The sequence below is a fragment of the Anabrus simplex genome, chromosome X, assembly GCF_040414725.1.
Source record: "Anabrus simplex isolate iqAnaSimp1 chromosome X, ASM4041472v1, whole genome shotgun sequence".
Taxonomy (NCBI): Eukaryota; Metazoa; Arthropoda; class Insecta; order Orthoptera; family Tettigoniidae; genus Anabrus; species Anabrus simplex.
In genome coordinates this window covers 59913811-59939779 of record NC_090279.1, presented here as the reverse complement: position 1 = coordinate 59939779, position 25969 = coordinate 59913811, and positions in this window count along the sequence as shown.

Here is a 25969-nt window from a genome sequence, read left to right as displayed (position 1 = left end):
AGAACACAAAATAAGTGATCATGACTAGAATCGGACACTGTACTCGATACAACATGTGATCAGAACATTGATTGATGTGTTCAGAACACGAAATTAGTGATCAAGACTAGAATCGAACACTGTACTCAATACAACATGTGTTTAGAACATGTTAGGGGGTATCCTTGTTCTAAGAAGATCAGAATGAAACATAACAAGACTAGAATCGAACACTGTAATCGATGTTGTTAACCTCAACATATGATCAGAACATTGTTTGATGTGTTCAGAGCAAAAGTACAATTTTGATGATTTGCTTAGTGTAAAATCAAAAACTATGGAAACACACTGTGCACATATCGCGTAGCTAACTCGCTCAGTAAGCAATATTGCAAAACTACAACTTCAATGATTTGCATAGTGTAAAAATCAAAAACACACTGTACCCATACTGCGCAGCTAACTCGCTCGGTAAACGATATAGCCAAAGTATAACTTCAAATTATTTACCTTCCATCATTCGTCTTGTGTGTAAAAATCAGTCGAAGAAGTTATCGCATAAAGTTATCGCATAAACATGGCTGAAAAAAATCGTGATAGGTTATGGGACCCAGGGGTTACATCTTATCAGAAGGGCAAAAAGGATGAAAGGACTCTTCCTCCTCCTTACCGCACATTCCTTGTAGGGCTAATTGGCTGAAGGGCTAATGGGCAAAAGGGCTAATGGGCTAAAGGGCTAATGGGCTAAAGGGCTAAAGGAGCAACAACCTCGTCGATCGCTATCAGCAAGAACGCTTGTACTTTGTTAAGTGTAGAAAATTAATCTTTATTTGTAAATGGTTTCATGTTCAGAACAAGGAATGGAACCTAGGGGTTACGTCTTACGTAATAAAATCCCCGAGGTGCGATGAGTTACGTTTTTCGAACTAGTGTTTGGAACACTGAACTTTTCAAGATGATAGCAGAGAGTTTAGCAATGTTCTGTTGTTGGATTTTAAATTCCGCGCTACAACATGCATAAGGTGGCAGCCTTGAGGTTTACCGCCGTAAAGATGGCAGCAGTGAGGTTAGCGACGCTCTATTGTCCTTCAAAGTGAGGTTAGGGTTCGTCAAGAAGACAGTTGTCAAAAAAGCACGTGGCTATGTTTACCAAACAAGAGCACGTGGCTGTGACGTCACGGTCACGTAATCAATCCTTAGCTCGACGTCGTTAAGAGCAGCATTAGGATTAGCTATGCTTAAAAGTCTTGGGAACAGAGCAGCAGTATGAATTGCCATGTTTCAAAGCGTGTACACATCCCCTATCGATTTTACATGCATCGACCATCGTACTAAACTTCATCCGCTAGATCGTGCTGCTATCTTAGCATAACCTATACCCATAAAATTAATGTACAATGAATAGTCATGTTTCTAAGCGTGTACACATCACCTATCGATTTTACATGCATCGACCATCGAACTAAACTTCATCCGCTAGATCGTGCTGCTATCCTAGCATAACCTATACCCATAAAATTAAAGTACAATGAATAGCCATGTTTCAAAGCGTGTACACATTACCTATCGTTTTTGCATGCATCGACTCTCGTACTAAACTTCTTCCGCTAGGTTGTGCTGCTATCTTAGCATAACTTATACACATGAACTTAAAGTACAATGAATAGCCATGTTTCAAAGCGTATACACATTACTTATTGATTTTACATTCATCAAATATCGTACTGAACTTCTTCCGCTAGATTGTGCTGGTATCTTAGCATAACTTATGCACATGAACTTAAAAGTACAAAGAATAGCTATGTTTCAAAGCATGTACACATTACCTATCGACTTTGCATGCATTGACTCTCGTACTAAACTTCTTCCGCTAGATTATGCTGCTATCTTAGCATAACCTATACACATGAACTTAAAGTACAAAGAATAGCCATGTTTCAAAGCGTGTACACATTACTTATTGATTTTGCATTCATCGAATCTCGTACTAAATTTATTCCGCAAGATTGTGCTGCTATCTTAGCATAACCTATACCCATGAACTTAAAGTACAATGAATAGTCATGTTTCAAAGCGTGTACACATCAACTATCGAATTTGCGTGTATCGACTCTCGTACTAAACTTCTTCCGCTAGATTGTGCTGGTATCTTAGCATAACCTATACGCATGGTCCTAAGGTACAAAGAATAGCCATGTTTCAAAGCGTGTACACATTACCTATCGATTTTGCATGCATTGACTCTCGTACTAAACTCCTTCCGCTAGATTGTGCTGCTATCTTAGCATAACCTATACTCATGACCTTAAAGTAAAAAGAATAGCCATGTTTCAAAGTGTGTACACATCACCTATCGATTTTGCATGCAGCAAATATCGTACTAAACTTCTTCCGCTAGATTGTGCTGCTATCTTAGCATAACTTAAAGTACGAAGAATAGCCATGTTTCAAAGTGTGTACACATTACTTATTGATTTTGCATGCATCAAATATCGTACTAAATTTCTTCCGCTAGATTGTGCTGCTATCATAGCATAACCTATACCCATGAACTTAAAGTACAATGAATAGTCATGTTTCAAGGCGTCTACGCATCAACTATCGATTTTGCATGTATCGACTCTCGTACAAAACATCTTCAGGTAGATTGTGCTGCTATCTTAGCATAACTAAGACGCATGACCTTAAGGTACAAAGAATAGCCATGTTTCAAAGCGTGTACACATCACCTATCGACTTTGCATGCATCGAATCTCGTACTAAACTTATTACGCTAAACTGTGCTGCTATCTTAGTCTAACCTATACGCAAGAACTTCAAGTACGAAGAATAACCATGTTTTAAAGCGTGTACACGTCACCTATCGATTTTGCATGCATCAAATATCGTACTAAACTTCTTGCGCTAGATTGTGCTGCTATCTTAGCATAACCTGTACGCATGAACTTAGAGTACAAAGAATAGCCTTGTTTCAAAGCGTGTACACATTACCTAATGATTTTGCATGAAACGACTATCATGCTAAACTTTTTCCACTAGATTGTGCTAAAATCATGTAAGTGTGCTGCTATCTTAGCATAACCTATCGATTTTACATGCATCGACTATCGTACTAGACTTCTTCCGCTAGAGCATGTAGCAATCGCTTTTGTGTATCCCTAACCCATGTGCACGAACTTAAAGCATAAAGATGAGCTATGTTCTAAAGCGTGTACACATCACCTATCGATAATGTATGTATCGAATATCGTACTAAACTTCTCCTGCTAGAGCGTACGAGTATCGCTTATGCGCGCATGAACTTAAAGCATAAAGAATAGCAATGTATAAAAATCTTGTAAACAAAGCAGCAGCATTACGTATAGTCAAGATTAAATGCGTGCACACATCATGTATCCATGATGCACACAGTACTAAACTTATTCCATTAGAATGTACAAAGTTCGCATGTGTTTGTACTGCTATCTTAGCATAGCCTATGTGCATGAACTTAAAGCATAAAGAATAGTTATGTGTAAAAAATCTTGTGAACATAGCAGAGTGTTAACTACGTAGGTGTAGACATTGAACTTTACATGCTGAGGCAACATACTACGTGACCGTGACGTCACGACCACGTGCACTTGTTTGGTAAACATAGCCACGTGCTTTTTTGACAGCTGTCTTCTTGACGAACCCTCACCTCACTTTGAAGGACAATAGAGCGTCGCTAACCTCACTGCTGCCATCTTTACGGCGGTAAACCTCAAGGCTGCCACCTTATGCATGTTGTAGCGCGGAATTTAAAATCCAACAACAGAACATTGCTAAACTCTCTGCTATCATCTTGAAAAGTTCAGTGTTCCAAACACTAGTTCGAAAAACGTAACTCATCGCACCTCGGGGATTTTATTACGTAAGACGTAACCCCTAGGTTCCATTCCTTGTTCTGAACATGAAACCATTTACAAATAAAGATTAATTTTCTACACTTAACAAAGTACAAGCGTTCTTGCTGATAGCGATCGACGAGGTTGTTGCTCCTTTAGCCCTTTAGCCCATTAGCCCTTTAGCCCATTAGCCCTTTTGCCCATTAGCCCTTCAGCCAATTAGCCCTACAAGGAATGTGCGGTAAGGAGGAGGAAGAGTCCTTTCATCCTTTTTGCCCTTCTGATAAGATGTAACCCCTGGGTCCCATACCCTATCACGATTTTTTTTCAGCCATGTTTATGCGATAACTTGTTCGACTGATTTTTACACACAAGACGAATGATGGAAGGTAAATAATTTGAAGTTATACTTTGGCTATATCGTTTACCGAGCGAGTTAGCTGCGCAGTATGGGTACAGTGTGTTTTTGATTTTTACACTATGCAAATCATTGAAGTTGTAGTTTTGCAATATTGCTTACTGAGCGAGTTAGCTACGCGATATGTGCACAGTGTGTTTCCATAGTTTTTGATTTTACACTAAGCAAATCATCAAAATTGTACTTTTGCTCTGAACACATCAAACAATGTTCTGATCATATGTTGAGGTTAACAACATCGATTACAGTGTTCGATTCTAGTCTTGTTATGTTTCATTCTGATCTTCTTAGAACAAGGGTACCCCCTAACATGTTCTAAACACATGTTGTATTGAGTACAGTGTTCGATTCTAGTCTTGATCACTTATTTCGTGTTCTGAACACATCGATCAATGTTCTGATCACATGTTGTATCGAGTACAGTGTTCGATTCTAGTCATGATCACTTATTTTGTGTTCTGAACACATCAATCAATGTTCTGATCACATGTTGAAGTTAACAACATCGATTACAGTGTTCTATTCTAGTCTTGTTATGTTTCAATCTGATCTTCTTAGAACAAGCGTATCCCCTGACATATTCTAAACACATGATGTATTGAGTACATTGTTCGATTCTAGTCTTGATCACTTATTTTGTTTTCTGAACGCATCAATCAATGTTCTGATCACATGTCGTATCGAGTACAGCGTTTGATTCTACTCTTCTTATGTTTCGAAAGTCTAAACATGCACAATAATGTTATCGCTGCACACGCTTGCCTTCGCGATGCAGGTTTAAACTTGTTCGATATAAAGCTATGCCTTGACATAAGAGGCGGAGGAGGAGGTAGAGAAGGAGGAGGAGGTGGGGGATGAGGAGAATGATAAGGCCTTAACAGCCTATGTATAGTCGCCATTGTTTAAAGATGACAGCTGTCAAAAGAATTTTTCAAATTATCCACCACCACATTTCAGCTAAAGAGGGCAGCAGGGTGCTCTGTTGATTAAGCACATAGAATTTCAAATTGCCCTCCACCACATGCATAATAGCAGCTGTTATCTTGCGCAGTAGCCTCTAAGCTAGCTTTCTTCATAAGAGTAGCCGCCATCTTGTGCGAGCACCCCTAGGCCGTCTCATAAGGAGCTATGTATAGTCACCATTTTGTGTCTGCCATCTTGCGTAAGCATCCCTAGGACGTCTCAAGGCATCTTGTTTCTCATAAGAGCAGCCAACATCTTGTAGAAATAGATAGCTGCGAATGCCAAAGGGCTTAAGTAGGAATCGAACCGTTGATCTCATCATTAGACCATGTTTTTTCCTGTTCCTGATACTACGAACCTACGTATTAGGCGGAAAAATTTTGTCCGTTTTGCTCTACGATGCATCGTTTTCGAGATATTTAACATTTTGCATTTAAGCCTCCAAATTTAATGAATCGAACCTGCACGGTACGTTATACTCTCTACCATAGCTAGACCTGATCATGTTACGAAGACTCGCTTCAATACAAGCTAAAACAGAGCAAATGCCAAAGGGCCTAAGTAGGAACCGAACCGTTGATCCCATCATTAGACTATGATTTTCTTGTTCCTCATACTGCGAACCTAGGTATTAGGCAGAAAAATTTTGTCCGTTTTGCTCTACGGTGCACCGTTTTCGATATATTTAACATTTTGCATTTAAGCCCTAAATTTAATGAATCGAACTATCACGACACGTTAGCCTCTAAGCTAGCATTCTTCATAAGAGTAGCAACCATCTTGCGCAAGCACCCTTAAAGCGTCTCATAAGGAGTTATGTATAGCCACCATCTTGTGTCCGCCATCTTGCGCAAGCATCCTTAGGGCGTCTCAAGCCATCTTGTGCAAGGACCCTTAAGCCGTCCCATAAGAGCAGCCGCTATCTTGCGCAAGCATCCCTAGGGCATCTCATAAGGAGCCATGTATAACTGCCATCTTGCGCAAGCATCCCAAGGGCGTCTCATAAGAACCTGTGTATAGCAGCCATCTTGCGTAAGCACCCTTAAGGAGTCATGTATAGCCGCCATCTTATGCAATTAGCGTCGAGAGAGGGCTGCTGTAGAATTTTTCTTTTTAAATTATCCGCCATCACATTTCAAAGGTATCTAGCTAAAGATGGCAGCACTGCGGATGACAGGTGACGAATTTACATCTAAAGAGGGCAGCACGGTGCTCTCTGTATTAAATATGGCGGATGACAGCTGTCAAGAAAGCACATGGCTATGTTTACCAAACAAGAGCACGTGGAATTTGCCGCCATCACATTTCAAACTAAAGAGGGCAGCACTATGCTCTGTTGATTAAAGATGGCGGATGGTATCTGTCGAAAAAGCACGTGAGTTTGTTTCCAAACAAGAGCACGTGGAATTTTTCAATTTGCCGCCACCACATTTCAAAGGTATCTAGCTAAAGATGGCAGCACGGTGCTCTCTTGATTAAAGATGGCGGATGATAGCTAACAGAACTTTTCAAATTGCCCGCTACTACGTGCTTAAGGTAGTAGCCATAAAGAGGGCAGCACGGTGTTCTGTGGATTAAAGATGGCGGATGACAGGTGATGAAATTGCCCGCATGATAGCAGCACAGTGCTCTGTTGATTAAAGATGGCGGATGACAGCTGTCAAAAAGCACATGGCTTTGTTTCCAAACAAGAGCACGTGGAATTTACCACCACCACATTTCAAACTAAAGAGGGCAGCACTGTGCTCTATAGATTAAAGATGGCAGATGACAGCTGTCAAAAAAGCACGTGAGTATGTTTTCAAAGAAGAGCACGTGGAATTTTTCAATTTGCCGCCACCACATAGAGGGCAGCACTGTTCTCTCTGGATTAAAGATGGCTGCTTGTCGAAAAGCATTTTTCAAATTATCCGCCACCACATTTCAAAGGTAAGTAGCTAAAGAGGGCAGCACTATGCTCTACAGATTAAAGATGGCGGATGACAGCTGTCAAAAAAACACGTGGCTGTCAAAAAGCACGTGGATTTGTTTATCTCGAGCTAGTGAGGTTAAGTTGGTAGCACTAAGGTTTAGGCCCGCTAAGATGGCAGCACTGCCGATGACAGGTGATGAAAGAGGGCAGCACAGTGTTTAAAGATGACGGATGACAGCTGCACGTGGCTTTGTTTACCTCATGCTAGTTAGGTTAAGTTGGTACCACTAAGGTTTAGGCCCGTCAAGATGGCAGTACGGAGGTTAGCGATGCGTTGTTGTCTGTCAGAAAGCACGTGGCTTTGTTTACAAATCTGTCAAAAGCACGTGGCTGTCAAAAAACACGTGGCTTTGTTTACCTCACTCTAGTGAGGTTAAGTTGGCACTACTGAGGTTTAGGCCCGTCAAGATGGCAGTACTGTGGTTAGCGATGCGTTGTTGTCGATGACAGCTGTCAAAAAGCACGTGGCTTTGTTTACAAATTCAAATCTCCCGCCAAAATTCAAATTTCCCGCGGGCGGCGGAGGAGGCGGCGGAGGAGAAGGCGGGCGGAGGCGGGCGGCGGAGGAGGTGCGGCAGAACTCTCCCATTATACTACTATAGACTGTATTAAAAATGTTCTGCTTGCCATGGATTCTGAAGATGCAGCCTCAATAATTGAAGCCGCGAAAACAGTTGTATGCGACACATTTGTGATAAATGACTTAAGTTACATTCAGCATAATTTTTTATGCGTCACAAAAACACTGCAAAAGGCACCAAAATTCGCAAATCTCTCTTTCTGAAAGTTATGAAATTGTGAATAAAACTGTGGAACAACTAAATTGTGGTGCAAGTAATGTTACAGATGTAGCAAACATGAAAGTGGCCACTGTACTTTCAAAGAATCCTAGATATGAAGAAATGACAAAGACTGCTGCAATGCTGTGTGGAGATTTAAGTGTAGGATTAACATTGGATTTAACCCCAGCATATATCGTGAAGTTGAATTATGCCCCCGTTACCTCTTCCGATGTTGAACGTAGTTTCAGTCAATACAAATCTGTCCTTAGAGATAATAGGAGAAGATTCACTTTCCAGCACTTAAAAGAACGTTTTGTAATCCATTGTTTTTGGTAACAGAGTATAAGAGATTGTGTGTTCTTCAAATATATTAAAATGAGAAGTGTAACATAATGTTGCATGTAGATCTACTTTGTTTAGCGTTTTTGAACTTTGATATTAAATAGAAATTAATTTTATGTGTGTAATTTTGAGTCCATATATAATTCCATATTTCAATAAAAATAACCACCATATATATATATATGCATATTTCAATAATTATTAGTACATATACATCCGTTCCCTGTATATTTACTATACCAAGCAAAGTATTCACCGGCATCTCGGAAGGGAGGGTGCAATCAGTAGTTGAGAGGAAGTCGCATGAAAACCAGTGTGGTTACAGAGCACGGAGGGGCTGTCAAGATCCAATTTTCAGTACGCACCAGGTGAATGTAAAATGTTAAGATGTGAATAGACAGCTGTGTTTTTGTTTCGTAGATCTAGAGAAAGCATATGGCAGGGTGCCGAGGGATAAGATGTTCACCATACTGTGAAGAGGGGGAGGGGGATGAAATTAAGGGTAGACTATTCAAATCAGTCAAACGCATTCATGATGACAATTGGGGTTCAGTGAGAATTGATGGTAGAACGAATTCTTGGTTCAGGATACTTACAGGGATTAGACAAGGCTGTAATCCTTCACATTTGTTCTTCGTAGTTTACGTAGATTATCTGCTGAAGGGTAGGTATACATGGGCAAGGAGTTATTCAGGCGGGTGGAAATTTAGTAAGCAGTCTGGCCCCTGCTGACGACTTCGTCTTAATGCCAGATTGTGCCGAAAGCCTGCAGTCTAGTATCTTGGAACTTGAAAATAGGTTTAATGAGTATGGGATGACAAGTAGCCTCTCCAAGTCTAAATTGATGTCGGTAGGTATGAAAGTCAACAGAGTTGAATGTCAGATTGGTGATACAAACATGGAACAGGTAGGTAGATAATTTTAAGTATTTTTGTTGTGTGTTCCCCAGGATGGTAATATAGTAAGTGATATAGAATCAAGGTGTAGTAAAGCCAATGCAGTGAGCTGGCAGTTGCGATCAACAATGTTCTGTAAGGAGGAAGTCAGCTCCAGGACGATACTGTATTTACATCGGTGTGTTTCCAGACCATCTTTGCTTTGCGGGAACGAAAGCTGGGTGGACTCGGGATATATTATTCATAAGTTAGAAGTAACGGACATGAAAGTAGCGAGAATTATTGCTTTAACAAACAGGTGGGAACAATGGCAGGAGAGTACTCGGAACAAGCAGCTGACGGCTAAGTTTTGAATGAACTCGATGGATGAAGCTGTACGCGCAAACCGTCTTCGGCGGTGAGGATATATGCGACGAATGGAGGAGGATAGGTTGCCTAGAGGAGAATATTAGTCTCTATTATGGAGGGTAAGAGAAATAGAGGGAGACCAAGATGACAATGGTTTGATTCAGTTCCTAACGATTTAAACATAAGAGGTATAGAGCTAAAAGAGGCCACGGCACTAGTTGCAAATAGAGGATTGTCCGACGTGCCGTTTTGGTAAATTCACAGAGGCTTGCAGACTGAACGCTGAAAGGCATAACGGACTATAATGATATTGCAAGTATATATGTATAAGAAACCTTACGATTTTTTCCGTTAGTGTACGAAGAATTGGTTCGTAAAGTTCAGTCAGTTGATCCCTCCTTCCATGGCTGTCCACATACGTTAAGACTTACGGATCTGCTTTCGTATTCTTTCTTTCACCCGGAGAGGTTCCTTCTCTCTTATATATCCTTTTTGAGCCAGACATAGCGGGACATTGCACCCAGTGCTGCCAGTGCCCTTTTCAGTAAGAATCGCATACTACAATTGTAGACATTAGGGATAAGTTCAACTACAACTCTCCGCACAATTGTGTATTTTGGTATACATGAGCGTTACAGTGTGATTTATGACATGTATTGGAACATGGGTGACATAACAAGCCCATTCACATTTCAAGTAGAAGAAGAAGTGTCGCATGCTGTGTAGTTGCGTTGCCTACGCTATAATAGAAGGCCTGGACAAGCCGACACATTTCTGGGCGAACAAAGTAGTTCAGGCAATTGCCGCTTGGATCGCGTTTATGTTCTGATGTTCTTATATTGAAGATTCATACAATAACTTGAAATAATACATTTTAATATCATTATGCCCGGTGTGAATCAGATATAAATATATAAAACAACTTAGAACACACTACAATTCATATATTTCTTTCATTTAGCACTTGATTATCATACAAGAATAAAGAATAGGGAAATAGGCCTAAATAGAAGTACTCACACGATTTTTCCCTAATTTCAACACTTTTCTGCTCAGAGGCCTTCTGTTGAATTTGTTTAATAAATCACAGTCTTTAGTCACTTTCTTTGCATTAGTATCAAGAACAGACCTGGAAAATGTTGTAAGTATAACGTATGTGATGTGTGCTTGATCGCAGTCGCGGCACTGAAACGTCTCTTTAAACTTTGGAGCGGTACGGAATTTCAGCTTTCGGACAAGGTTACATTTTCCGAGATATCCTAACGCCCGCGTTGTAAATATTAATATTTTTAAGAAGAAGACGAATTTGCGTCGGCACTTTGTCGGGGAGCAGAATTCACCTCACTGTATTTACACTGTAATCTAATTCCACAAAGTGCAAGCTACACATTCTGGAGTTATCATTAGGAGCCCAAGAAAATCCTTTTCTGCTGCCCTGTCGAGAAATAGCAAGCCTCCATTTGTCCCCTAAACTCGGATCTTTAGGAAAAAGGTGAAAATTTATGTTTGTGTATATTTTTTTGCTGTGTCAGATGTGCAGTTAAGCACGCAACAATAAACCACCTTAACCTACAGAATGGAAAGAGAAACTTGACGGCAATGGGACCCAGGGGCTCTGAAATTTGGAGCGTGGGTTGGCGACCACGGGGCACTTAGCTGAGTCCTGGCATTTCTTCCACTTACTTGTGCCAGGCTCCTAACTTTCATGTATCCTATCCGACCTTCCTTGGTCAACTCTGGTTCTTTGCCGACCCCGACGCTATTAGGTTTCCGAGGGTTAGGGAGTCTTTCATTTTCACGCCCTTTGTGGCCCTTGTCTTCCGTTGGCCTTTACTTTCATTTTTCGAAGTGTCTGGTCCCTTCCAGTTTCTCTCTCTTCTTCTTCTGGAAATGTATGGACTCTTTTCGTGTCGCCCAGTCACAAACACATAATTTTTAAACAATATACACATTAAAACACAGTCCACTTGGTCTGAAAACATTGAAGTATCGATATTCACTCATCAGTTTCTCTCTCTGATTAGTGTTATATAGAGGATGGTTGCCTAGTTGTACTTCCTCTTAAAACAATAAGCACCACCACCACCTTGACGGTAATTTGGAAGCACATAACTAAACAAATGTTAAGTGCATCTCAACAACCATCCATATATTGCAAATCGTGAGACCAAATAAATTAAAAAATACAAAACTCTTCATGTTTCGTGTTAGATAAGGCCCTTATAAAACGAAGTTTAATATGTTATTTCTTCTCATAAAACATGTTGCAGTAACATACGTAATCCTAGAATTCGCGTCAACAACAGAACATAAACGCGAACCTAGCGGTGGGAAAGAGAAAAACTATTACCCCGCTTTTAATGCAAGAAATTGGCTCTCTGTGCAGGCCTTCTAGTATCTATGCTGAAATTGAAGTCAAGAGCTTAGGCCTCAACTGGTATCATACGTCTGTGAGACGGCCGAAAATTTTCCCAAGTCCATCCCCTCTCCTATACTTAGCCTACTGCTTTCTTCCCTTGTGTACCTTTCAGTTGGAATGTTGTTTCCCTGCAGGGAAAGTGATGTACCGCTCGCTTTGTTTCACCTTGAATAAGTGCGTATTAAACTTATCGCGCCGTCTGAGAGACGTATGATACCAGTTCCGTGACTATTGTTCGCGAACCCGTTATTCAGTATTGAGTGTTTATTGAGATAATGGCTAGGCTTGATTTTATGAAGACACTTGCCAAGTCACTGGTCTATCCTCAAATGCATCGGAAGCTTACTGAGATGGAGAAAATTTCACATGAACTGACATTCTGGATGAGGATGCATCAGATTGATGACGAACAAGAGGAACCTGAATTCTTCGAGGTTCGTAAAACGTGCTACTTTTGCGATCCTCAACTGAAAAGAAGAACGAAGTACCAGTGCCAGAAGTGCGGAAAACCGATCTGCTTGGAGTGAGCCAAAAAAAAAAAAAGTAACATATCCTGTGATAAGGAAAATTGTGCTTTCTAACAAACAGTGACTTTGAACCTTAAAATTTAAATTTATGTTTGGAGTTTTCCAGTAATTTTATGTTTTATTTGTTTGTATGGTCTTTGTGTAATACTGATATATCAGCGAAATAATCGTAATAATCATATTTTCTAGATTTTTAAGAAAAGCAGAAGCGTCCACATTTTTGGAGCATCATTCTAATATTTTATTATAATTTTTCTGGGATTGTAATTTTTTCTTCTAATTTTTGCACTGACATATTTGCAAACATATATTTAAAGGAATTAAGTTGAATAAATAACAAAAAGTTAAGAACAAATTGTTTAATTTAAAATTAATATCTGGAGTCTGGCAGACGTATGATACCAGTTACGTTAGAAACGTAGATGATACCAGTTGAGGGTTAAGAAAAGTATCCTTCCGCATGTGAGCACGTCCCCTGTTCCCTCTTCCCGTCTCGTCCCGTTCTCCATCTCCGCCACAGCCAGGTTATCATTAACGCCGTGCGTCCATCTGACAAGTACAGTACTTCATTCTGAAATAGTGAAGCATCAAACGAAATCACTTCCTTTCACATAGCTGTCCTTTGATTACGTCGCATACCTATTTATTCCTTTATTGCCCATGTAAAATCTACAGATTACTGACGAATACCGAGGCAAGAGAAGCAAGGTTTATTTTTATTTCATAATGCAATTTGTGTGAGGCACATGGGGACTTACAACATAAGTATACGATTCCGCTCTCGTGCAACGACTGTCAGTGTCAATTTCTCACAGTTAAAAAAACTGAAAAACCCACCCGTTAGTGGGATTGCAAAATACAATGCTTCCAGGAATGTTGTAAATATTGTAGTCTCGTCATTCGGAAGGTAAAAACGAACTCATGTTCCTCGCATGACAACATTTCTGCAGGTAAAGGGTGGTTACGAATATAAAGTACATATTATTATTATTATTATTATTATTATTATTATTATTATTATTATTATTATTATTATTATTATTATTATCATCATCATCATCGAATTCGCCAAGGATCCTATTCCCATACCGTGTTAAGGCCCTTCCTGTTTTATTTACGGCGAGTGCTGAGCTGACACATCGATCTTTCGCTGGAGACTTGGATTTTCCGTGGAGTTTAAATTTCAAGCGAGCGGTGTAAACACTGTACAAAAAAAAACGCCGATCAGCTGCGCGGTCTTTTTCACGTCTTCCACAGTCCACAGTGGATTCTAATCTCGTAGGCTACTGTAATCGTTTAAAACAATTTGGTTTAGATGTTCTACTTTATTTTTCTCCACTTTTGTTAGCTTTAAAATATTTCACAGGGGACTCAAGCGCCACGGCATCACACACGCCTTGCTCACAGCTGGCAGCCATTATGAATACTGAACAGTGAACACGCTGTTGCAGCCAGTATTGCCAACAGTTTTCTTGGATCCATCTTCAACGTCACACATATTATGCGAACTTATCAGCAGTGGAATGAAGTCGAACAAAGTTACAAAGTACACAGTGCAATAAGATATCAATATCATATTAAATTATTATTATTTTGCTACATACACCACTGAGAACAATAACTATTCATAGCCATCTACGTATGAAATATAAGAGTTGGTAACGAACCCGAATAACATACAACATGTGATATATTTTCCATATTTATACAGGGCAAAATTTTAATTCATCAAGTCAGTTCACCAGAATATCTAACCAAACTGAAGAAAGCTCCTGACTTCAGGAACAAGTAACAAATCTAGGAAACTATTTGGCGCTGCGGAAGCCTTTTCACCGACCAGAAGTCTGACTAACATTAAAGGGACTGCTAAGGTCTTGAGTTGACTCTCAGTATAGTAGGCTTTGGTAGTTGTCAGTACTATCTGCGCACTTTACAACCTAGTGCTGAATCGGTCGACCTCGGTTATCTTCGACATTCGTATTGGCAACCTTTGAAACACAAACTAAGAATCGCTTATCATCGCTGTGCGACACCTGGCGTACACTTTAAGTACTCGCACTGTTGTTGTTTACACAGCAAAGCCAAACTATAGAATTCATGCTAAGAACACGTTTCGCATCGGGAAATGTTATATAGTATTATATATTGTGTGTGTGACACAGTTGTTTGCTTAAGATAATAAAAGTTTAGAAAATTCATATCGATCGATCATATTATCGATTCAATTCAGATTTCATTTCCATTCCGTTGGCAGTATTACTGAAACCGACAGTGCTCCCTTTCTACTCCTCCAACGAGTACAAAAATCCATCACTAGAAAGTTCGCATACTATAGTAATACAGCCTTTCCTAAATACAGCTTGTTCTACTGACTGTTACAAATCAAATTTGTTCTTCAAGAGGTAATTTTAAGTAATTAAACAACATTCAAATGTCCGGTTTTGTGTCGAAGTAGCTGATATGTTGTTATATAAGGCACGTAATGGCCAATTCCACAGCTTATTCCGTTAATCAGTTACGGATTTCCTTCATTGAGGAATTGTGATCTTTTTACACTGCGTCCACAACCTCTAACATATTGTCGGTAATATTCAAGTTCAATAATTTACTTTTGCTAAATGTATAGATCTCAACTGAGAATATTAGAAGTTAATACTAATCTTTCCCAGATTCAGCATTCTACATATTTTTAATATTTAATGTTATTAATTATCTTAAATTTTCTATTTAATTAAGCATTAAAAATAAATACTCATATAACTAGCTTGCTTTTTAGAAAACTCCCAGCCTTTGCGATCCAAGTGCCTGCAAGTTGTATGTAGTACCAATATATCGTATATCTAACTTTAGTGGAATGAGGAATTTTTTCTGAAGAGCAACGCAGATGAAGAAATGCGGATGGTAGTTTCAGAAAGAGATTGCAACATGTAGTGTGTAATTTTAATTATTGTTTTGCTGTATTATTTACCTCTGTGTGCAATTTTATAGTGACGCTGTGAATGTTGAGTTGTTCTTTACACTGTATGATGCAACAAATGGTACTAGGGATCAAATTCTTGATAGGTTTCCATTTAGGATATCTGTATCTTTTTCTATCAGTGTTGTTATGGAGATTCTTCTGTATCACATCAATGCCCCACAGCAGCTAATTCTGGTATTTATTTGTGATGATTTAGGTAACAGTAGGCTGTCTCTCTGATTTATTGGTGTGTAAAAGATTTTCAGGAGTGAGTGGCAGTGAGTTTGCGTGGGGTCGAATCCTTGGATCTGCAGCCCTGAAAAACGTTTCCGTGGTTTCCCCATTTTATCATTTATTAACCTTAATTAGTGCTGCTGTGTACCTAACCTTATTCCTTTCCCTCGGAGTTGTTAGTGCACCATTAACCTTTAATTACTCGCGCGGGGTCTTTGAGGCCCCACTCCCTTTTTAAATTGTTATATTTTTCCGAAGTGACTACGTGTGACCTTGACACATGCAATAGCTTCATGTAGTGCGAAGGGGAGCTCAGTTCAGTAGTTGGTTCACTGTTGCCAACTAAGGTACTCAGTGGAGAGAAGTGACCAGGCCTGGAAGACCCCACGCGAGTAATTACGTATAAAAATAAAGTAAGGTAACTCTTTTCATATTCTTGCACATATTGCGTATAACTAATTATTTATATAGATTTGATGATGTGAACGTGTCATACACATATTTTGGCCAGCATCTGAACCTCGTGTGATGTCTGGGAATTGTTAACATACAAAGGTAAGCCTGTAACCTACGGTATAAGGCGGTTTTACTTTGACATGAGATACAGTGCAGCAAATAGAGCGATTTTCTCTCATATTTCTGGGTTACTTCTATTTGTATTCCGCTTGCAGATGAATATGGCTGGAAGGCACAGTCGTCAAGTACAGGATACTGAACAGTGGCTTATAGAAGAAGTAGTAGAAGAAGAAGAAGACAACGACGATGATGATGCCCCAGTTGCTTCTGATTCTGATCCAGACTGTGAAATATTCAGCAATCATAAGGCAGTAATACTGATCTCCAGCATGCATCATGGTAGCTATTGAAGAGGATGAGAAGAAGAAATCGGAAATAGTTCATTTTTATAACAGCACAAAAGGTGGTGTAGACACAAATGACAAGTTATGCCAAACTTACAATGTAGCACGACAAACCAACAGATGGACATTCGTTGTCTTCGATCATCTCTTCAATGTGGTTCGTATCAACACTTTCGTTGTATGGAAATTCAATTCCAGCCACGAGAAAAACATGCCAAGGAGAGTATTTTTGAAAGAGCTGGCGAAAGAACTCATGAAACCATGGCTGTTGGCGCGTGCTGCTATACCTAGCCAGCGTAGGAATCTCAAGAAAAAACTACGTACAGATAATGGTGACAGGGAAGATATAGAGGAGCCAGACAATTCAAGAAAGAGATGCGTGACTTGCCCTAGGTCAAAGGACAGGAGAATAAAAACTAGATGTGAAAAATGCAAGGAACATGTCTGTGGAGAACGCATGAGGAAAATATGTGAGAATTGTGTGTAATCTGAAAAAAAGAACACTGTCATGAACTTTATGATACTTAATGCGTATTGATTTCTTGTAAACATACTTTTTAATGTGGTGCAGTATTTGCAGTAAAATAAGATGCAATTGTATTGTAATTAGGGTATTTTTTCAACGTATACACTCCCAGAGGCCTTAAAGACCCCACGCGAGTAATAAAGGAGGAAATCTGTGCGCGAGTATCTAAACGTTAAACTGCTAGCAGAAATGGAAAAACAATCTTCAGGAATAAATTTTGGCTGTGGTAACTCTAAAAGGTGTATGCTTGAAAGTAAAACCAATAACATATTAATAGAATAACCTGTGATGGCCAGAACAATTAAACATGGCACACAGTATTGCTCCTACATTGAAATATACAAAATACAATTGAGCATAGTTTCCTGAGTAGATATGTGTTTACATAGAAATCTGTTCCCTGGCAATGTATAAGAATCGACACAATTAGCCACAGGAACGAAGCTTGTATTACCTGTACGAGAAATTGTAATATTAATTGTTAGTGCACTATGTTTACATTTACAGTAAAATATCACAAAGTAGCTTACGAACACTGTTATTGGGTGAAATGAATTCTCTGAGGCACTACTCGAGGTATTCAAAATAGACAATTTTTGTACCACCTGCGAAACAATAAAAACTGCTTAACATTTAAATCAATAGTTTGACATGGAACTCCCTACAAGGGGCAATCTGGTAAATACCACTCGGTTGTGACATTAGACATGACATGCACAGAAAAATAAAGAAATGATACTTAAGTAAAGGTCGGTGGCATTGTTCGATGAAATGAGCTGATAGCAGTATTGTATAAATTTTTGTCTTCATTTCAACATAATTTTCTTCATTTTCCATTTCCATTTCCATTGAAATGTGAATCAAAAACCTCTTCAGTTTTTTTCTCTCCACCCTTCCGTCCTCAAATATTTTTTTCTACTTTTACTCCACCCTTCTCTGTACTCTCTTTACTGTATCCATTCACCCCTTTCTGGGCAATCCCCAGTGTCTTTCTCCTATGATTTTCACTGTAAATACTTACTTTGGAACTCTATTCTCTTCCATTCTCATCATGTGTCCATACCACTTCAGCTTACAGGTCTCTATCTAGCCTTTCAGTGTGGGGAATCCATTTATCTCCCTGATTTCTATGTTTCATACTTGATCCCTTCATGCCCTCCCTATTCATTTTTTTTGTAAGAAATTTTTTTATTGGCCTCTTGCATTCTGCTTTCATCATGTTTTCTTGTTGTCGATGTGCCTGATGCATATGTCAAAATTGGTGTGTAGTATATTGGTTGCAAAATTTCCTAGCATTCCATTGGGATGTCCCATTTACCGACTTTACATCTCGCACATTAGTATAACTCATTGGCTTGTTCAATTCTCTTTCCAAGTTCTTAATTTATTTTCCCAAATTCTGCAATTATTCTCTCCAAATACTTGAAGCTTTCCACAACTTCTAATGGTCTTCCATTTACTTTAATATTCCCACTTCCTTTTCTATTACCCCTCGTCACCACTACTATCAACACTTTTCCACACTTATTTTCATTCCATATTTCTCTATCTCCTGATTCCATACAGTATCCTGTTCTTGTGCTTCCGTTTCGTCTTCTCCACATATTACTGTGTCATCTGCAAAGAGTAAGGCCTTTGCCTCCTTGGTTCCCATTTCTTGTTGTATACTTTTGTATATGACTGTAATGAAGATTGGAGGAGATAAAACACATCCTTTTTGAAGTCCTGCTTCTACTCTGAACCATTTTGTTAGTTCTATCGTAGTATTCATACTACTTACTCACTTTTTGTTCATGGCTTTTTTAATTGGTTCTTCACCTCTCCCTGCCTTCTTCTTTATCAATGCATCCGAGACCACTTACCATGGAACACGAACATATGCCTTCTCAATATCAATAAATATCATCACTGAATCCAGCCTAAATTCCTATCTTTTCTCCATCATATTCTTTACGTTCAACAGATTGAAAATTTTAAAAATTATGTTTACACTGAGTATGGAGTAAGACACTGTGTGGAAGTGAATCATAGACAAAAACTGGTGTCGAGAAAAACAGAGTTGAAGCCTTTTAAAGGCTGTGTTATCAGAAGTCCCTGAAGATCAGATTGATAGAATGTGTCTCAAATGAAGAGATAGTGAATCAGCTTGATGAGAGGAGAATGGTTTGTGAGTATTTGATCCTGGGTAGGAAAATTTTGATAGAGAAAATCTCAAAGAACTGTGAACTTGTTCAGTTAGCTTTGAAGCTAATTGTAAAGTATAAAAATGGTAGAAAGAATCCAAGATATGGACCCAGGTGATCAGAGTGATATGCAGATGGCATTGTCACTGAATTTTCAAGAAGTTTTGTGCATTTCAATCACAAGCGATGTACGTTGAATTTTTAACAGGAAAGGTCATCTTGTTGCGGTTTCAGTTCCATATAAAACTGTATGTTATGTAGCTATTAATAAGATATAAGGTGTCATGTAAAACTAGGAGTCCTTTGACTATGATGTTGATATTGACACACATGTTAACTTATATTTACTGTGGAAGTGATCACTGTTTTAGAAGTCATGTAAAACTGGAAATCCTTAGCTTTGATTAAAGTATCAGTCATAGAAAACTTCAGGTGTCATGTAAAATTACAAGATTGTTGCTTAGTCTGTTGACAAACAACATAAGTAGCAATGACATCAATAAGGTAATATATTTTTCTGGGTTATGTTTCAGTGTAAGGTCATTGGAAGAAATCAACGATCCCAGTAACTTCTAACTACTCAGTTGCAGTTTGAAATGGACCTGGAAGTAAAGATCAAAGAGGAACCAGCCTGGCTTGAAGGAACAACGACTGCATCACTTGTAAATCTCATTCCAGATAACTTCATACAGGTCAGAAATTAACCCTTAATAGCTGAATAAGTTTGGCAGGGGCATAATTTTCTGTGTGCTTCCTCAGTATTAACACTAGGAGTCACCAATTGCTGAATGATCATCTATGCGTAGTGCAAATCTGTTTTGTTTCTTTGTCTGGGAATACACCACAAAGCGCTACACGAAGCTGCCAACTCTTAGGAACTTACGCTTGTGGTAGGATTTTTATTTTCAGTATCAAAATGACTTTCATTTAGGGGTTGCACCTCTTCTAGTTTCCCCTCTGATTATAATAGAGGACTGTTGGCCCATTGTACTTTTTTAAAACTAATATCCGCCAACACTACTGCACCACCATTAGCACCACATGTTAAATATTGTTACTCCTACCATAATTAGTAGAGAAGAAGTTAAATCACAAATCTTTTGTTAGTGTTTTTTAGACTGGATACACCAGTCTTCTAAACAAAATGTCAACACAAGTGTGATTATTCTGTGTTTCCCTCACATCCACAATGTGCTAAAAGATATGTGTGTTAAGGAGAGAGCAGATTTGCCTATGGCATACAAGGGATAAAATAGCTCAAAAACTGAAATAATGTTCTTTCAAAATAAGTATTTTGCTCAGATTGAATTCATTTAGAAAGGCAGAATAGTGTTAAGCTCATTCCTCAAATTCAGGTCAGATTGTATGTTATATAGAGAATCATGTCCAAGGGCGCTAGAATGCATGATTACTGAGAATAATTTCTTTAATATGCCCCTTCTTAGTGGGCTCTGATACCTTTAGGACTTAGGGCACATTAAATACAAACAGGAGTTTTAAAACTGAATTTGAATATACTTTGGATGGGGTAGTTATCCCAAAAGATGGCAAGTGCAAATACTTAGGTGTAAGATTTGAAAGTAATTTGCACTGGAAGGGTCATGTGGATGACATTGTTGGGAAAGCATACAGATCGTTACATGTCATAATGAGGCTACTTAAAGGATGCAACAAAGAATTAAAAGAGAAAAGTTACTTAAGTATGGTTCGTCCATTATTGGAATATGCAAACAGTGTGTGGGATCCTCACCAAGAATACCTAATAAAAGAAATAGATAATGTGCAGAGGAAAGCAGCAAGATTTGTAACAGGGGATTTCAGGGGAAAGAGTAGTGTGTCAGAAATGTTAAAAAAAACTAGGGTGGGAAACTTTAAGTAAGAGAAGGGAGAAAACTAGACTTATAGGTTTATATAGAGCCTATACAGGAGAAGCCGCATGGGGAGATATCCGTGAGAGGCTTCAGTTGGAAAATAATTATATCGGCAGGACTGACCACAAATATAAAATTAGAAGGAATTTTAGCACAAGCGATTGGGGTAAATTTTCTTTCATTGGGAAGGGTGTGAAGGAGTGGAACAGTTTCCCAGGGGTAGTGTTTGATCCTTTTCCAAAATCTGTACAGATTGTAAGGTTAATACTTTAAGTTTAATCTCCTTCAAACATGTCCTCCTTAAATTGTTAGCAGAGGTATACATATCTTTGTCTGTGTACCTCTGTATCACGCTGCTCTCATTGTGGCTATTTTCCTCCTTCCCCCTCCACTCGCTCCCTATTACTAGCGATAACGGCGGGGCCTTGATTAGTGTTGTGGAAGCCATTTTGCATTTTGTTTCCTGTCCTTGTACGGGACGGACGTGCCCTGTGAGGGTTTATATTAATCCAGGGTTTTCCCTGGATTTTTCCCCCTTTTGGGGTGTAATTTTGGTAGGTTCTGACCTTTTTTGACTATTCTTATTTTATTTACGTAAATTCAACTTGCGTTATATTTTTCTGTTCTGATTCTCCTTCGGAGCCGTCATTCTCGCTAGTCCATAACTGACCCCTTTTCAAAAACTCATTTTCTTCTGGTTCTCGGTTTTATTTTTCAGTGGTCAGCTATGCTAATTTAACCTTCCCATTATGCAAGGTATCAAAGTTGTTCTATTGAATGAATGTAATTCTGTATAGGGTTATACCCATTTCAAACTTGGCAAGCTAAATATGCCTAACAGATCTATAAGCTTAAACCTTTATCACCAACCACCCTGGGTGGTAAATTGTTATTTCTTAACGGAGCTGAGAAAAATGAATTCCAATCCCTTCAACGGTGTTTGGTTTCTCGTTGACCGTCTAATTTTAATTTTAGTTCACGGTTGCCTTGGTGACTTTTATTGTGATTGAGATGGATTGACATTGTTCGATTGAATGAGTTGACTAATGTTTTTGCTGGAAACTGACACGGGTACGTTTACTGTTGGTTCTTGTGAACTTGACTTGCAATTTTGGGGAATTATTATTATTGATTTCTTTATTTCTCCCCGGTAACTGATTTCTTAGTGAGATCCGTGCGATCTCTATTGTGATTTGGGTACGTGAAGTGTTGAATTTGGGAGTAACTTCTCCGTTTCCTGTAAGGCTCTGGTTGAGTCGGTGTGGAATTTTATTGCAATTACTCCTCTGCGCTTGTGATGCCGTTCTGATTATGGGCATATGATCTAACCTATGAAATATTATATCGAGCAGTTATTTCTGCTCCCGCCGATACGTTCCTGAAGTATTGGTAAATATATTACCGTGTTTCCCATTTCTGGTCTCCACTGGCCCTGTGGTGTCACACATTGGATTTATTTCTTAAAACTGTATTCTGCTATTTCTCGAGTTAACCATTTTTATTGTGCCCGTGCTGTACCTCTGGTTTGTGAGGTTTTTCATGTTTCGCGTTTTGGGGCTTTTCCTGTTTTCTGTGTCCTGTTAATTTATGCAGGTATTTCCAGATTAACATCGTGGTAAGGATAGAATTCATTTCTCTCCTTGTGATTGTGAATTCATGTAAATTATTTTTAGCTGCACCCTTTGAATCTTTAATTTCGCAAACCTCTTGATTAATCTTCGTTTAGTTCAACCTGGTGTAGTATTTCATTTTGTGTTTAAATTAAATTTCTATATTCCTAAAACCTCGGCTTATCCTTTCGTGTTTATGAAAGTGCACTAATTGTTAGATTACCATGATACTGTAACACTATTGGTCACGGTTGCAATGATCCAAAAGCACCTTCTACATACTATCCTCGAGGTAAGTTGTTTGTTTTTTTATAAAAACTGGCATTTACTTATTGCTTTCGCTGTTTCTATGTGGTGACTCTGTGTGATAAGTTACTTGGATTTTCTGGGTGCATTATCTTCGGTAATTTCTGTACACCGGAATACTTACTGCCTTTGAACTGTCACTTGACAAACGCCTACTACATCACTGTGTCTCGAGACTTACCAGATACCTTGGTACCAAAGGATTATTAACTAGTGAGTCGTTCTGAGCTACTAGTGTTATGTTTGGTGTCCTAACTCCTTAGTGTGCTAAAAGTGTTTTCATATCGATGTACCAAACTCTCTCTAGTTTATGTACTGACCTAACCCGTCCATCACTGCGTGTCTATAGTCAGGCTTAGTGTAGCAGTGCTACGGATACTGTCTGAGTTCTAATAGGACCTCACCGTGTACTTGTAATCAACCTAACTGTAACTGAGTATATCTCTTGGAATTTTAACTAATTATCGTGACATCTCTAAGTGTAACCCAAACCTAACCTTTAAATAATTGCATCGTCACCGTTCTTATTATCGCACGTCACAGTGTCATTGTATGTTAAGTGTCTCCCCGCACGTTACAGTGTATTTTAAGTGTGTCTCCTGCACGTTACAGTGGTAGCAGAGTATTGCAATCGTGACCTTGTCATCTTACCTAATTTGTTAATTAATTATTTCTGTTAACTGATTTGTAACCCCTTTCTGCATTGCTAATCCTGTTGTTCTCTTCCCCTTACCATGAGTGCACGGAGATTACCGATTTTAAGTTTCCTTCGTAAAGAGGAGCTTGAGTATGAAATTTGCATCAGAAATCACTCTTCTACTGGTACAGTGGCTGGTGATATTAAACTGTTAAAAGATTTAGAGGATGTATCCATTGCGATACCTGATAGTATTGAGAAAACTGCTGGTGAGTCATTGTCCTTGATTTTAAATAGAGTTGATGAGATTCAATCAATTTTTAATTTTCTTAAGCAGGGTGAATCTTCTGGTATTCAATTTAGACGTATTAATAACCGCCTGAAACATTTTGTCGATCGAACCAGAGATCTTTTAACATTTGATCTCCCATCCCATCTTAAAGATGGCTGTAATCATGTTCTAAACAAGTCCATTAACTTGTTGTGTGATATTAATGACCTTTTAGACAGAGCAACTAATGACACAGATAAGTCTGACCATCCTACCCCTGATGTTAGTGCTAGAAGTATCAGTCAGCACATTAATCCTGATTCCCTGGTTTGTAATCCTGTCAGTCAAGTAAATTCTGATCACCCAGATTTTTCTGGAACTCCTTCTAAGGTCAATGACCATAGTGCAACTTCGTCGGGGACTGCTGATAAATCTGAAACTGTTCCCTATGATGTAGTAGGTGGATTTCAAAACCTGTGTATTGGTCAACAGACATTCAGAAATTTACCTCACCCAATTTCGATGCTGCTAAAAAATATTTCTAAGTTATCTATTAGTTCCTTAGAAGAAATCGTTTCCTTTCTGAGATTCCTAACTGAATTTTGGGATGTAGCTAAAGTGTTCAATTTCTCATCTAAACAATTATTCCAGATTATTTATCCCTATTCGACTGGCATTCTATCAAACCTGATTCTTGATGCTATGTCCAAGAATAAAGCTGTCGAGAGTTTTCACTCTGAAATATTAAGTAATTACATCCCATATAGGGCGTTGTCATCCTTAGTGCAGAAATATCACTGTCGAGTTCAAGGAATGAATGAGAATCTTGCTGATTATATCCAGGACATACTACTGTATACCAAAGTGTTCCAGTTGGATATTTCTGAAAGGAACCTAGTAAGCAATATTATTGAGGGAATCTCACCTGCATATCGGTCGTACCTATGTTTTGTTAATAAACCTAATTCTATTAAAGAACTCCAAGAAATTTCTGTAACGGCTGAGAGTGTAAAGTATGCTGATTATTCTAGACAATTTAATACCCCACCTCCCTTAAAATCCTTACCACCTACCTCCCACCATGTCCAACTTACCAGCAATAATCAACGTAAATGTTTCAACTGTGGCTCTAATAATCATTTAAAGAAGAATTGTCCTAGGAAAAACCAACCTAGAAGAACTAATGAATATAGTATGAATCATTTCTGACTAAAAGGTAATATGGTTAACAAGCTTATGAATAATTCTAAGATTCATCTAAATTATCCTGCAAATTATTCTGTTAATGACTTATGTTTGAAAGATTTTCCTAAACCATCACCTACCTTGCCTTATGTATGTGCACACATCAATGATGTTCCTGTATGTATGTTACTTGATTCTGGCAGTTGTATTTCTGTGTTAAGCCATTCTTGGTACTTAAAATTTAAATCCCTATGCAAGTTTTCTGATATTAAGAAGGTTGAATCTTCATTTCGGTCTGCAAATTCTACTGCTCTGGAAATCTTGGGTTCAGTTGAAGTAAAAGTTAGAATAGGAACATATACTTGGAAGTTCAGTTTTTTAGTTGCTAGTCACTTATCCTGTGATGGTATACTAGGTCATAATTTTCTGTATCATACTGGTTTAGTGTTAAACATCCAAGATCAGTATTTCTTTTTTAAATTTTCTCCTTCGGTTAATTTTCCCTTTTGTCAACATGTTAAGTATAACTTGGCTCATGAAAACAACCTTGTTAACCATGAAAATGTAATTTCTGCTTCGGTTTCTACTAAGAATTTTACTTATCAGGGTCAGATGCCCCTTGAGAACAATTTGATTAGTCCTGACCATGTAACTTCTGATTCTCATAAAGTTGAAAATATTTATTTTGATCAAAATAAGGTGCCCTGTGAGGACTATTTTGATGATGATGAAAAGGCTGATCCTCTTCCATTTAATCTTGAACATCTCAATGACCTTCAGGCTAAGAAAATCAGGGATTTGTGTAACGAGTT